The sequence below is a fragment of the Epinephelus moara genome, chromosome 3 (assembly GCF_006386435.1).
Source record: "Epinephelus moara isolate mb chromosome 3, YSFRI_EMoa_1.0, whole genome shotgun sequence".
In the NCBI taxonomy this organism is placed as follows: Eukaryota; Metazoa; Chordata; class Actinopteri; order Perciformes; family Serranidae; genus Epinephelus; species Epinephelus moara.
Window position 1 is genome coordinate 33,029,157 of NC_065508.1, and position 12,875 is coordinate 33,042,031.

At 38.4% G+C, this 12,875-nt stretch overlaps 1 protein-coding gene across 1 annotated transcript in view; it reads left to right on the forward strand.

Annotated features, from left to right (window-relative positions):
- The window catches only part of LOC126387950 (roundabout homolog 1-like), a 131,824-nt gene that overhangs the window by 996 nt on the left and 117,953 nt on the right, over nucleotides 1–12,875 (forward strand). Inside the window, exons 2-5 of the mRNA XM_050040766.1 lie at nucleotides 57–145; nucleotides 248–310; nucleotides 1,934–1,980; nucleotides 6,121–6,253. The gene's annotated coding sequence lies outside the window, so the exon portion shown is untranslated. The remainder of the gene's footprint in view (nucleotides 1–56; nucleotides 146–247; nucleotides 311–1,933; nucleotides 1,981–6,120; nucleotides 6,254–12,875) is intronic.

Genomic DNA, 12,875 nt, shown 5'->3' on the forward strand with positions numbered 1-12,875 from the left:
CAATAAAGCCATCATTATTATTAGTAACACCTGTTTTTTTTCCCTGCAATGCCTAGTCAAAGTTCTGCTGAGACAATGGCCTATCCTGCTCCTCCGCTGCCAGTGTCAGGACCGAAATCTCCACCACACCCTGGCTGTTGTGGAGGTGTGTTGGCATGTCAGCATTTCTCTGACTCCATATTAGCTTATTGAATGTGGCTCATGAATATATTTTTAATTTGCTTGTATCTTGAAACATTTTCTGTAGATCCCAAGATGCAAGTTTTCAAGTCCAGCATTTGTCTTCAATCTTGGGTGTGTCACAAGGGAGGTACATGAAACTAATTACAGTCTGGCATAATGAACACTATTGTGACAACCTGAAATACTGATTCGCCCCCTCAAATTATTTGCAAAGCCAAGAAGATTTTCGGTATGCTGAATGAAAAGATTCACTCACAATCACTGTAATTAATTTGTTTATGTGGCGCAAAGGATTTATTTAACGCCACACTTGTTGTTCTTTAAATAAAATCTAAATATTGTATGCCTGCAATACAATGCACTGTGCCAAGGTTGCTGACTGGATGAATGTAATGCTATGTTTGGTGTATTATTTTTAAAAAGGACATGGATCATGTGTTGTAGTGTTTAAAAAATGCAGCAGTTTTCTTTAAGGTGGAAGCAGTTACTGCAATCAAATAACCTTAATTCTCCACCTTTACCTCCCTTCTTTACATAGTTTAAAACAGAGAAAGGCACAACGGCAACACGCATGTATCTATTTTTACCACAAGTAAAATTCTACAAGGGGTCTCATATGTGATGTATGGTCTTCATATAGAAGCCACTTTCACATTCCTCTCAGCACTTTCTCAGCTGTGAGCTTTCATGGTGAATTTCTCGTCTTTCAGGGAAAATCTTTACATCTCTCTCTTGTGTATGAGAGACGTAGAGAGAGAGTGAGAGAGGGAGAGAGAAGATACACATGTTAAAGGGGAGAAATGGGAATTTCCCACATTATACTTTCCCTCAGTGTCTCCATCTCTTCTTCATCTCTTAATACCCAGAACTCTGACCTTGACTTTAACCCTGAAAACGCTGTGATTAAGTATTCACCCTCTTCATCATTATCTTTCATTCTTTTTCTCTTTTCTTCTTTCCTTCTTCCCTCCCTTTCTTCCTGTCTTTCTTTTCTTTCTCTTTTCCTTCGTCCTCTTCACTGTTTATGTCCATTAATAGTCTAGCCCTCTGAGAGACCCTGTCTGCACACAGGCCACTATTACAGATGAAGAGGCAAAGTGATTTCCATGTAAATGGTGTCAGAATGTCATTTTCAAGTGAAGCTGCTGAGAAAATGAATTCCTGAAGACGAGAGAGATTACCAAGGGGCATTGACACCTGGATTGTATTCTCACAGATTCCCCATGCAGCTCTTGTATAATGGTCCATCCACAAAAATAGCTTTGTTTGGCTCCCTGACTGTGTGGATGCTGAAGTGTCAGTCAGCCCATCCAAAAAGGAGAAAGGAAAAGGGACTCATATTACCATATAAATGTATGGTAATATAACCATTTTTGATATGAGCAAATCACAGTTAAAGTGTGTGTGTGTGTGTGTGTGTGTGTGTGTGTGTGTGTGTGTGTGTGTGTGTGTGTGTGTGTGTGTGTGTGAGAAAAGCCAATCTTATTGTAGGCATTTATTTTCTCATCAATGTACAGTATATTCAAAGTGTAATGATAAATTGATGAGGCTATAAGGTGAATAGATTATATTTGGACCTCAGTCAACCTCAGGGCTAGCCATTAGTCTATGTGACAGGTTCACCATACAGCTAAAGAAACAAATATTGAGACCAGCACCACTAATGAAACAAGGCAAACATAGACTATGACCAAGGGTCAACAGGTTTCTTTAACCTCAATCCAAATCTCTTTTTTTCTTTTTATAACAGACAAAAGACACTTCAGGAAAATTCCCACTGGAAAGGCTTATGCAGAGGTTAGTACAGGTTTATCATCTCACTGCTACAGTGTGACTATCCTTAAGTAACTTGATTGTGAGAGTTGAAATACCATGGTGGTTTACTTAACACTAAAACATTTCAAGACATATGAATGAGCTAGGAACAATCAATACAATTAACTACATTTTCTGCATTTGCCTTTGAAAACATTATGTCTGTATAAATATGGAAGTAATACAGGTACACTTAATACATATGTGGAAATGGGAAATGATCTCTACATAAATTTATTTCATTGCCTTTTATATATCAAGCTTTATGTTCATAGAAGGTTTTGCGTATTAGAAGAAAAATGGGAATTCATTTGGTAGATGAATGAGTCCAAAGAGGTTTCTTTCAATATATAATACATTGTTAAATAAGTATTTTACTGTAAAGATGGTCTTTTCACAAAACTCGGCTGTCTATGCAGTAGAAAGATGCAAATACTTTTGAAATTTGTGCTGTATGACCAGAGGACACAGAGAAAAAATTAGCATTTTGTGAGCTTGTCCGGGAAAAAATATGGCAGCCAGCTGGTGACAAAAATGATCTTGTTAAACACTAAGCTAAAGTATGTTTATGAAAATATTTTAGGCGAGACATAGGAGATACAGGAACAGAATCTTGGTCCATATTTGATAAGCACAGCATTGTTTAACCGTTTGAACCAAGGTCCATAGGAACCCTGCTCAGCCTTGCAGCCAATTTTTCCCAGTGGCCACTTGCGGTACTGCAGTGGGGAAAAAAATCCCCTGCGGCCCTAAAAGCATTTGCCCAGAGGTGGCCACCTTTGTAAAAGACACATCTGTAAAACTGTTGACGGGACACTTCAAACTACAAACAAGGTCGATTATGAATATTTCTATTCTGAATGTTTGAGCCATTGTGGTTTTATATTTGTACAATTTTCCTCAAGCCGAGAAAAGCGAGCTGAGTGGGAACTCGCAGGCAGGGCTAGCAAGAGAAACAGTACTGCTAATATTTAGTGGGCTGCATACCATGGAAATAATCCCGGAAGCTAGAGAACTTTTTGACGTATGCACCAGGCGAGCAACTCCATTGGAATGATAGGTGCAATTTTGGAGTCAAGTTTTTAGTTATTATAAAAATCTGTGGTTTGGTCTCAGTTTTTTCAACCTCTGTATTAACAATACAGGAAACAGTATGCTGCCCATTTCCTGCTCACAAATTCTCATATTACAGCCAAAGGGTTTATGAAAATATCATTCTGAAAAATAGGCAAAACATTAACAGAATCTTGGTTTATATTGATGAGTTCAGCTTTAATTCACACATACTACCCAAATATTTATAATACAAAGCTGGTCTAAAATCGGCAAAGTTTCCCAACTCAAACTGACCTATTATAAAATGTTCTTCAGTTAACAATTGTAGGATAATTGATATAACAATAACCTTATGTTTTACTCGTCCTGTGTTTTCTGAGAAAACTCACTAGCATTAGTAATGAACTTTCCCTTCATTTATTATGAATAAATGATATATTGCAAATGGGAAAAAAATATTGATAAGAAAATGTGTGTCTTCATCCAGAGTTTGATGTAAATATACAGCTATCATTCATTTTATTCTGGGACAAGTTATTGCATCAACCATGGCAATGCATTAAAGGTCTAGGGTGTAGTATTTAGGGTGATATATTAGCAGAAATGGAATATGATATAATGTTTTATTTAGTGTATATAGAGTATAGTGTAGTGTATAGAGTATTTATGTTTTTGTTACCATACATTGAGTTGTTTATATCTACAGAGGGAGTGGGTTCTTGACCACGGAGGTCACCATGTTACACCGCCATGCTTCAACAGTGGCCCAGAACAGACAAACAAACACTGGCTCTAGATGGGCCATTTGTGTTTTTGCGTTGGCCACTGATATGTAATGTGTTTTTACCGGTTATAATCACCTGGTTTGACTGTTTTGGAGAGGAATAGACCTCTTGGGATAATTTGGCTCCCATTAGTAGCCTCCTGAACAAAGAACACTGAAGGCTTTCAAATTGGGAGAAGTTTCAGCCTGTTGAAATCTGCAATCCTTACCACTAGATGTCACTATCACCCTAAATCTTACACACTGCTCCCTCAAAGCTGACAGAGCAGAAATAAATTGAATGACAGAATAAAAGATGATGTTGCTGTTGCCTATAATGTTTCATCATTTAAACATTGAAGAGACAGCATCAGAGGGGGTGAAAGGGAAAGCCAAAGAAAAGGAGGTAACTCATCATATCCTACATCCTCCAAAAACAAAACATCAGTTTTTATGATTAGCTGTCACTTTCTGTCTGTCTTTGTGCATCTCACCTCAGGTTCAAACAGCAAGTGACTTGGTCATTCTGACCAGTTGAGCAACGCTCTTGCTAGAGACGGCCGCATTTCCTCTTGAGATGATTATCTTTCCGACGCCACACTCACAAGTCTGCACCTGTCAGCATGATCGATGACCATGATATTGACTTGAGGTTAATTCAAAACTGCACTACTGAGTTAGACGAAGGATCTCGATAAGAGCGCTGGAGATAAGAGTGCAGTTGAAAAGAAAATTGTTTTGGGTCACATGCCCTTATGCCCCTCTATGGCATCATCAGACTATATAGGCTACATTTACCAATCATTTTTTTTCTCCAGAAGAATTATAGGTAAGAATACTTAAGAGCTGAGCAGCTAAGTCTTACTTTTTTGTATTTAGAAAGGCTCTAACCTTACTGATTAATGTATCAATCTACAGTATACTGTGCAGGTGCCTTGTTTCAGAGTCGGTTAGGAATAAACATTTGATTCAGAAGATGCCCGAACATAGACTGGTTTTTCTACACAGCAATTAATAGACAGGCTTTTTATTGCTTTTTTTAACAGCAATGAAACTAAACTTGTGCCATTTGGCTGTCTTGCACGTAAGACAACATTAAAGCTTGTGTGTATTTGCCTGATTTGTGCAATCCACTGTGCTCATCACACTGCTGAATGGTAGACTGAGTTGAATAAATGGCTGCTGAGCAATGTTGCGGATCAATTCTCCTTTTGTTACACACTTCATTACACAGAAGAAGATGCACTCATCAGTCATTATGGACATTGTTTCCAATACAATAATATAAAAATAATCAATTACTGTAAACAACTATTCGTAGGACGTGAGTGATCTGGTCATGGAAAATACACAGAGGAAAGAAAAGGGCAGAGTTCCACAGTCATGCAAATCAAGTGGACTGAAAAATCTAACATTTCTCTTGGTGTAAATGTGTGTGTCTTTGCTATCTCCATGATGAATTGGGTGTTTTCCTGCCATGTGGCCTGTGCATGCTACAGTTCCAGCACCCCCGCTGTTTAAACCTGAATAGAATTAAGCAGGTAGCAAAAATAAATGGGCAAAAACAATTTGAATTTCACACGGTGAAAGAGACAGAGGCAGGCTGGTTTTGCTGCAGGTGAGATAGACCCAGTGGGATGCTTTTGCAACAACACACACTGATTTTCTACACATTTCTGCAGCTACCTTGAGCTGCAATGCTTCATTTTGAAAACCATCAAAAATACAAATGGATATATATGTACACTTGACCCCAAATTGTGACAAACCATGGGTTATAACAGCTCATTTTGCAATAGAAGTGTTATAATAAAGAATGCTGCTATATGTAAGACAAACACTCAACAAATATTTAAATACATTAAGAATCTGTTTAGAAGGCTCTGGTTTACATGTACACTTAATGAAAGTGCTCAGAATAATCTTCAACATGCCACATATTAATAATGCAGTCCATGGTGTCCCCAATGACAGAAAAAGAACTGAATATTCAAAAATGAGAGGAAAAAACCTTGTTATTTTCATGGTCTGAGAAAATAGAATCAGAATGCTAATTTTATTGTTGAAATTCACCAGTTTATGCTGTCCTTGAGTGTGTGAGATGTCAGGCTTAATCTGTAAGAGTAAATTGTCTGAGTGCAGCCTTAGGACCCTGAGGATATTGGACCTAGGTTGCTGCAGAGGTAGCTTTGTGATTTGTATGCACCCCATCTGATAGCGTCTCCTGGATCACAGATGGATTATTTAGGCTTTTCCTTCGGCATAGGCTCCTTCTTTTGATTTTTTCTCTCCTTTTTTTACAGGTCCGCATTGTATCTTCCTTTTTATTCCTGTCTCTGCTTTCATTGTTGGATGCCTCAAAAACACACACTGCCAGAGATCTTGGCTTTACCAGAGAAAATGGAACAAATAATGCTGGAGGAATAACCTGGAGGGGTGAGTTGTAAAGTTGTACTCAGTCATATTAGTGGGGCTTGGTTAGTATCTTTGCAGTGATAATTTTACTATTGTGAGCGCACATGGTTTTGGCATAGCTGGTTTCAGAGGGAATTGAATCCTTTGCCTGCCCATTGATTCACACAGGAGCAGATGCTGTCCACGTGCTGTGGTGCTGAAAGTTATTTGTGGCTTACGCAAATTTGTAGTGAGTGTTATTTGTATTCTGATGATTGCATGTTGCCAAACAAGGAATAATAGCAGAGTATACCTCCTTATCTTTCAGCATTTCTCATTTCATACATTTACTTGGACCGAAGAGAAGTTAAACGACAAGTTGTTTTTCATTCAATGATCATAGAATGTTTTACTGTGTTTTGTAGTAAAGGTAAAAACAAAGAAGCTTAATTATAACATAATTTCACTATAACATATTGTCGATTATTCATCTGAATGAAGCGAAATGGAATACAGCGACTTGCATACTGCGCTACATATACTAAGAATGTTTTATACTTTTGTTTTAAAAAATAGGTAAAACACTTTACAATTTTATTTCTACAAAACCAAGGTCTTAAGCTCTCTCTCTCTCTGCATCATCTGTTTTTTATTTTATTTCTCTGGCTTCCGGTTCTAAAAATCCTTCAGTGGTTTTGAAAACCCTAAAGGGATTAAGCTATGGCTGTGTACAAGTAACTATTGCTAAAATTACAGTCAAGCAAATCCAGACTCATCTTAAAGGATCACTTAATCTGGTGGATTTAGTTTATTTGGCTGTGCTATCAATTTAAAAGAACGTTGCCCTTAACTGACTGCTCTGGCCAAATAAAAGGAAGGTATGAAGTTTTCTTCGAAGCAAACAGTGGGAGTGAGCATTTAACGGTACTGTGTTGTGAATAGTAGCATTGACTGAAAAATCTCTTGCCAAGTGGAGTGAAGACAGTGGATTTATTCCCTTTTCAATCCCTTAATCTGTAATTGCCTCCAAGTGGGCCTGAGGTGTTTATCAAAGAGGGATGAAACAACGGATTGCAGCAGTAAGTACCTTGCTGTGTGGTCATTGGGTGGTCATCAGTATTTCCTCCTCTCCTCTTACTCTGTGACGTTATGCTAACAACAACGATCACTTCCAGTTAGACAACTGGATATTGAGATTTGTGGAATCAGCAAACATGTTGATTTATGTTGTCATTTTCAGCCATAACTGTAACTTTTAAAAATGTACAGTTAAACACGTTGGTCCAGCCTATCTGATGTTTCTGCTGTGCATATATTGTGTACTATGTTGCTTTGTTAGCGTCAATGATGAACCAAATCTACCCGCACGGGAGCTAGACAATGTACTGTTTTGGACGGGAGCAGCAACGAAACATATTTTAGCCACCTAAAAAAGTCCCACCTAAAAAAATCAATATTGGTTTAAATGTACGCTATATTTAGAATATCTTCACCGCTTTACCTTACACACTACATGATCGAAGCAGCGTATTCTGTGAAGTTAAATGACTGTTGGTCAGTGGAGTCTGGTGGCTTTGAGGAAACAGTTACAGTTTCCTGTCACCGTGTGAAGGCATGGTTAAGCAGTGAAAACATTCCAAATATAGCATACACTAAACTGATATTGATTGTTTTTAGGTGGCTAAAAACTAACAAATTGAGGCAGTGTTTACTCAGCGCCATTTCATTTTATGAACCTGATATAGGGGTTTTCTACCCTGATGTCACTGTAAACAAACATTGTGATTCAGTCTACATCCCACTAAACAGCAACATTTGAAAAATAGGGACAGTGAACAACATAACATGCACCCCAAAATAATACATTTTTACTAGTGATATTTAAATATTACTGTAGCAGTGAGAACCAGTAACAGAACCAGACAATGCTGCAAGTGTAAAGGTGTGTTTACTTGCATGTTTTCCTGTAGTCCGAAGCAGAAGTTATCATCGCCCTGGTCCCCTTGTCAAAAAGCCTGTGGGATTTTTCCATTTGATTTTGAATTATTGCAGAAAAAAAATATCTCTGTGGCACACAAATGTTTATGATTCCAACATGTTTTGTTCAGGAAGATAATCTCCACCAATGAACATCACTTTTATGATTTTTGAAGCGTAAATGAAATCATTAGAAGTAAAAAGCTAATGTTAGGCTATAAACGAACAACACCACAGTCACATGACTTAATGTCGCCACCACAACAAGGCTGTAAAGCCATGGTTGGTATGATGATGTTCTATAGTCTCTTGTTAGCAACCACTATCTTTAAGACACATAAAAGCTTCAAAATTCAGGAGTGGGATACTGACATATTTTATGTCCTAATTACAGACCACAATTTTGTTTGGTTACTGTAATACAGCCTTTAAACATTTATGTCACATTCTCATTGTTGAGCTGACGCATAATTGCATAGCTACTATCTTAATTTCTCGTCATATAAGGTGACTAAAAGTGGTGACCATATTTTCAGTTTCAGCAACCTTAAGCTGTTGCCTGGTTACCAGCCTGGCAACCGCTTTTAAAAGTTGGTGTTGAGCCCTGCCAACATACTTTATTTTCTTCATTATTTGCCAGTACAGCTAGCAACATGTTTAGTTGTCTTGATGCTGACATATCAGGCTCATTCATCCTCTGGGGCCAAAGGTCACTATCCCTTATGGGATCATCTGTTACTCCTCAGGCTAGTTATTCTCCTCCACAGTGCCTACTCAGCCGACTATGACTTGTTACTATGAGCCCCGACAGGGCCCCAGACATTGCCTCTCATACTTTTAATATCCTTTGTCTTGCTCTGATAGCTCCTGTAATGCATTGCAGTGGCAGTGATGAAAGCCCGTATTTGTCTCCCCATCCATTTCCCCAAAAGACACAGCCATATGTCAGCGATAACTGCCAGGTGTTGATAAGAACTCTTCAGTCTTACACAAGGAGAGAGTGTGCCTTGTATAATGTTGAAGTATGTGATGTACGACTTTACGTGATTGACAGTAATATATGCAGGTGGTTTGTGTGTTGTGCGTACATCAAATATCTGAATGTTTCAAAAGCACAAGCCTCTTCTACCTTACATCTATACCCCCCTCTGTTGCCTAGACTTCAGTTATTAAGCGGAAAAAGTCGGTGAATCATGCTTCCTGGTTGTGCTCCCTGCTTTCACCCAGCACCCCAGCAGCGTTGTACTACAGAGCTGCTGATTAGCCATCACATCTGAGTCTACAATGTACATAGAGATGTATTCATTTGGCCTAAACATGGCCAAGAATGAAAAAAGCTAATACAATGTTACATTTTCAGAAGGTGCATTAGTATTATATTCCTGCAGATGCTACAGGTGCATCGATATATGGCTGCTTTTCCTTGCAATCTGCGTCTAAAGTAAATATGTCTGTTGAATTTAAGTATCTCCCAGTGCACCTTTTGACATGAGATACCTGGTATAACATATTGAATTGCACATTTCTGTCTCTATGAGTACAGGGAATTGAATTTAGGAGGCAGAAAACATGGGGAGGGGGATGCTGAACGCTGATTCTGTTCACGCTCTGGTGCTCTCTACAGTATGTGATCTGTCTGCTGTGGTATAGGGGGAGCTCCTGTTCTGTCTTATTGACAATATGTTAGATGGTGAGCTGTGATTATTCCCCAGTAGACAGAAGAAGGAAGGGGAAATCAGCACTCCTGTCTCCTTTGATCTGCAGACTCTCCCCATTAGCTCAGGGCAGATGACTCTAACAGATATTTTATAGTCATTTCTCTCAGTACGGGCAGGTTTGTGTGTGTTGAGTGCATGCAGGTGTGCATGTTTGTCCAGCTACATCACCTCCTGTATGTAACACAGTATTACAGGGTGCATGCATGTTATATTCATTTTACTAATACTACTGAGGCAGATACAAAGTTATTCTGAAATGCTCTATTCGCTCAACTTACTGTGTACAGCAGGGTGTAGAATGTTATACTATGTGTTGACTATACACTGCTAATGTTTACATAGTGCACCCCTGACTTGTTTTTTGCTGTTTTCACTGGATCCATCCCTTTCCTAGATTTTTTCATATCAGGTTTAGATGTGAAGGTACCAGTTTTCCACAGAGTTATCAGCATATTACACATATACCTCGATGCTTGTTCTGTTTCACTCATATCTTTTTCCTCCCACTGGCGGATTTTTAAATTACATCTTGGATTTATTATGTTTTGTTTTTTTTTCACCTCCACACCCACATTCTGCCTTTCTTCTTTCTGTATTCCCCATAAGATATGTTAGATAAAACTAAACAATGCAATGATATTATTACCACCCACATTTAATATTCAGCACTCTACAAAATGCAATCTTTCTTGCTCATTAGGTTATGATACATCCATATGCAGATCTTTGTGTAGATGTTTGCAAGAGCAGAATTCAATATGAATGTTATTCATATTCTATATTGTATTACTGTGTAATATTTCACAGCTTTTGAAACCTCAGCATTTTTGCTATATTGGCCAAACACTGTAAAATCTCACAGGTTATTTTACCAATCAAGTTTTTATTGTTGTGTCATGCATATAAATAAGCCAAACCTGTAGTGACTTACAAGATTCCACAAATTATTGTAAACCTTATTCAGAATGAAGAACAGAGCTAAAGAGTTTAATCATCATTATCATCACTGTATCATTAAATTTCAGGTTGTTATATTTTTACTAAAATTCACAGAGGTTTATGATAACACAAACTCTATTGCTGAGTGTCTTTTTTTGGGGGGGGGGGGCTTCTGTTGAGGTTTTTAAATCAAACTCCTTATGTCATCATGATATTTTATGATGTCATCATACTAACATTTTTTTTTAAAATCCCTAAACAAAATCCTCAATCAAAGGCGATTTGTGCAGTTAAATGAGTTAGTCTTTTTTTAAATTAGATCAACTTTCTTTAATGAATTAATGTAATTTCCGATGTTGTTATATTGCTGCTAGACCGCCTTGTTAATACAGCTGTGTAGCTCCCTTTGTGTATGGCAAGCGGGAGAGCAAACAGTTTTTTGACCGCAGTGAAAATGTTTTTGAACAGCTTAACGCCAACAAATATGGATTGAAGCAGAATATTTACCAGCCATGACAACAATGTGACGGCTGGTATTGTTTTCATCTTGTAAGTCTGTGTGTGTGTGTCATCATGGTGAAATGTGGTCCTGGTGACACCAATCATAGCAGGAACTACTACAGAAGCTGTTTTCAGTATTTTGCCAGGTGTTTGTGTGTCTGTTTTTGGACAGATTTTATCAACCCAATAGCTTCGCAACCATGCAAGATGCATTCACAAAACTGTGTAGTGATTGAAAATGAATGCTGAGTTCCAAGATGGGTGTGGTTTGAGCAAGAGGGCTGGAAGTAGGGGGTTAGGAAGCAGAGAATGGACCAGATTAGCTTTAATTAAAGGGTCGCTCGCTGCATTGCAACATGGGCTCTAGTTTCTTACATAAAAACATATTGTGAAATTTGGAAATTATCACATTAATCTTTATCAACAAATGACTTTTGGACTTTTTCCCTGAGGTTTTAAAATAAAGTCAGCTTAGTCAAAGACATCATATGATAAAACAGCCCTTTTTTTCATCTAATAAAATATTTTTCCAGCCATTTCATTAAAGACTGATAAAAACATCCAAACCCAAAACATTAAACACGTACAGTAACTCCTTCCATTTCACATACAGAAATGGTAGTTGCTTTAATTTTTAGAAATGAACAACATATCACTAGTTAGTAGATGAATCTCAGTCACAAGTTTTTGGCATATTTATCAAGTTGGCTGTTGGTGTGCATTTCTCCGAACAATTAAAGTGGCGCGTAGAGTCGGCGGCCGCAGGGTGCCAAGACATCCCAGGAATCTGGCCGTTCATCAGACAGCTAGGATGAGTTGCAAAGCTGTTTGTACCACAGATGGCTGATCAGTACAACTGACTTCCTATTCCTCCCGCCTGGCGCTGTCACCGTGTCTCATCACCATTCCCACTTGAGAGCAAGGGTGTGTTTTATGTTGTGTGTGTGTGTGTGTGTGTGTGTGTGTGTGTGTGTGTGTGTGTAGGGGGGTATTTGTTTGGGGGGTTAGGTTGGGAAGTGCAGCAGGTAAATGTGAGCATGTTTGTATGGTGTTTGCCTTGGATTATGTATGAGCACATGAAATTTTGATGGAGCATTTGAACAGAGAGTGTACACATACACAGTTCTGCACAAAGCGCACAGAGAGCATGTTTAAGATGTACTGTAGAAGCTCACTTGTGTGTGGAATATGGTAGGAAAAGCAACAGTGAAGCCATAGTGATCTGCAGTCCCTCGGTATGTGTGGATGGATCAGACTGAAACAGACAGAGTTTGGCTGCATGCTGGATGGGTTTCAGAGGGAAGTCCATCTGTCTTCCTCTCCTCTTTATAGTGGAATTTCACACAGGATCATGGTTGTATATAGTGCTCGCCAGCAGGGTAGATGGTGGAAGAGGGTTTTGTGTGATTTCACTCTGTGAGAGGAGTTGTATTTGAAAAATGTTTGTCATTATAGAACTTAATTATGCCAAATACTAGTGTAATGTAAGTCTACTATTTTTCTTCCTGTTGCTGGAGCACAGTTTTTAC